Raw genomic sequence first — 2,991 nt, forward strand, 5'->3', positions numbered from 1 at the left:
GCAGCTTTTTCCATTGGATGCACTGGTCAGGCACATTATTATTGACTGCTGGTACTGACGAAGAGGGGTGGATAAAAAACAAACTTTAACGTCAATGGTCATCACATACAGTTGTTTTGGAAGGGCCAACACTACTGAGAGACTAGGCTGTACTGTATTAATGGCCTGCAGGTCATATAAAAAAAATCTATATTTGCCTGATGTCTTTTTGTTTTAAAGTGAAAGTGAATATGTTTTAATGAAATATAAGTCACTTATTTTAATATTTTTAGTGCATAGTTATGCATGAAAGTATACAAGGGGAAAATGTTAAAAACATCCCATGTTGGGAGTACACAAGCAAAGAAGACACCCTTGGTTTCTACAACAAGCTCAGAAATAGCATGAGAGTGTATCCTTAAAGTAACACTAAATCATGCAAAAAGAAAAAAAAAGGCCTGGCAGACAGCTGACATCAGCACAAGTAATAATTCCCTGGTATGAAACCTATATACATATTATTTGGGGTTCAAAAGAAAAAACCTTAGTGAATGGCCTACTTTTATGTTTTAGACAAAAGAAAAAATCTCTAAGAGCAAAGTGCACATATTGTTCCAACCATATAGGTATAAAATATCCAGCGCCACAGATGGATATGACACTGGATATTTGACACTAGAGGTATTCAGTTATAACAACTGATTAAATTTAAACTTCCATCTCAAAGATTTAATGTGTGGAAATAATAGCTACAATATTTTATGGTTATTTTTAACATCATGTGCTTAAATCAGTCGTTTAAAATTGAGACAGACAAAATTCTTAAGGTTCAAAAAGAAAAATGTTTGACAAAGTCTTCCGGTTTGCTATGTAATTTTTTTCTTTTATTTGTTATTCAAATTGCAGTTTTTGATGAAATGTAGGCCAGTGTAGACAGTGCTAGCTCAATACTGCTTGGTGCTCTTATTCTCCTCTTAGGACATTACATTCTTACATTTCATGGAACAGAAAACCATCTCCTTTACAGGTATAAACTTCTGCCCAAAAAGACACTTCCTGCAGCATGAGCACAGGAAGCACGCGGTGGACACATGCCAGCTGAAGTTATTGTATATCACTCTCTGCTCTTCTGGGTCAATGACACTGTGGCATCCTTGACACACCACAGCATGGTTCTTCATGTAGCAGGGCTTGCACACAGGCTTCTCACTGACCATAACATATATGTTTCCTGCCAGGATTTTGTCACAATCAAAGCATGAGAAGTGTTTCAGATGCCAATTCTTGTTTTCTGCCTGAGTGTATTGCTTGCTAAATATCATTTTATCACAACCAGCACAGCAGGGCTTCTCCCTGTCAAAGTAATGTTTGCCACAGTATAACTTCCCATTCTCCCAGAAGTAAATCATGTGGACTAGGAGTTGCCCACAGGTGCTGCAGATAAAACAAGCTGGGTGCCAGAATTTACTGTAGCCAGCCCTTTCAGCATAGATGGCTGGCTCTCCTTCTTCCATGGGGTATTTGCAGCAGTAACAGAAATATTGGGTCTTCTTAGACTCTGTAGACTTGTCCTTCGAAATAACTACAGCTTTGGTGTTTCTGTCTCCATCAGGGTTGTGCACCTTGTCACCTTGAGCCTTCCTCTCAGAGAAAGGCTTCACATCACCCACTCCCAGAGCCTCACACTTATATTGCTTCACAAACTGCTCCATCTCCTTTACCTCTTTAGGAGACAACTCATGGCACTTAGAAGGGTCCTGGTCATGTTCAAGGAGCTGCTTCATCAGCTGCTTCTTCTGGTACTGTGCCCCCTCTAAACCTGACACTGGCTGCTTCTCCTTAGGTAGCATCTGCATGTACTGCCTGGCCAGTGCCTGATTCTGGTCAGGAGGAGCCCACTCATTGCCAACAGTATTGAAAGTAACTTTCTTCATGGCAGCAAGTGGATTGGACCTTTCCATGGCATTGTGTTTGTACTTGGGAATTTCATCTGACTTCAGCTTGGTGTCTTCAAAGAGTCTCCCCACTTTCTGGTCCTCGTCATTGCTTAGGAGTATGTCATGCTCTTCTGGCCCACATTTGCAGTTAAGACATATTTTCCTCCAAAAGTGTAGTTCAAACCCTGCACATTTTTCTTTGCATTTGAGACAGGGGGCTCCCAGTCCTTGCTTGTGTCCTAAATCCATCTCTAAAGAGGGGAAACAAAAAGAAATCTACTATGAACTTCTAAAGATTTTAAAACTTCAATAGATCACAATTTTAATCCACTTACTGGTCTTGTTGATGTAACTCTCAAACAAATCTCTTATGAGCTTCACATTGTTTAGCCAACTATGACACCAAGTATATAAATGGAAGCTACAAGAACATATAGCATATTTTACATTCTCATTGCTTTTATCATGAAAAGGAAAGAAGCAAAATAAACTTTATGGAAGACTACAAATATTGCAAGTCACAAAACTCACAAATTCACGTCTTTGACCCTTATGTGCCCTGAATACAAGTCCAGGGAGAACACAGAGGGCAGAGAATGAAAAGCAAACAAATGTATGAAAGGGTTTAGGAATTACTGGGGATCCATCCCATACACAGTCACCAAACACAGACACCATTTTGGATGCCAACCAGTGCTTGATGACAGGAGCCTGATATAGCTGTCTCATGAGAGGCTATGCCAGAGCCTGACAAGTACAGAGGTGGATGCTCGCAGCCAACTATTGGACTAAGCATGGGGTCCTCCAGTGGAGGAGTTAGAGAAAGGTCTGAAGGAGCTGAAGGGGTTTGCAGCCTCATAGGAAGAACAACTTCAACCAACCAAACCCCCAGATCTACCAGGGACTAAACCACCAACCAGAGTACACATGGAGGGACCCATGGCTCCAGCCACATATGGATCCAGAGGATGGCCTTGTAGCGCATTACTGGGAGGATAGGCTCTTGGTCCTGTGAAGCCTTGATTCCCCAGTGTAGGGGAATGCCAGAGCAGTAAGGTGGGAGTGGGTGGGTGGG

At 41.4% G+C, this 2,991-nt stretch overlaps 1 pseudogene; it reads right to left on the bottom strand.

Moving 5' to 3' along the window:
* Positions 1-953: 953 nt before the first annotated feature.
* On the bottom strand, positions 954-2,165 carry LOC110315214 (annotated as a pseudogene).
* Between the last annotated feature and the right edge of the window lie 826 nt (positions 2,166-2,991).

This window comes from Mus pahari, unplaced genomic scaffold, assembly GCF_900095145.1.
Source record: "Mus pahari unplaced genomic scaffold, PAHARI_EIJ_v1.1 scaffold_11800_U1_1, whole genome shotgun sequence".
NCBI lineage: Eukaryota > Metazoa > Chordata > Mammalia > Rodentia > Muridae > Mus > Mus pahari.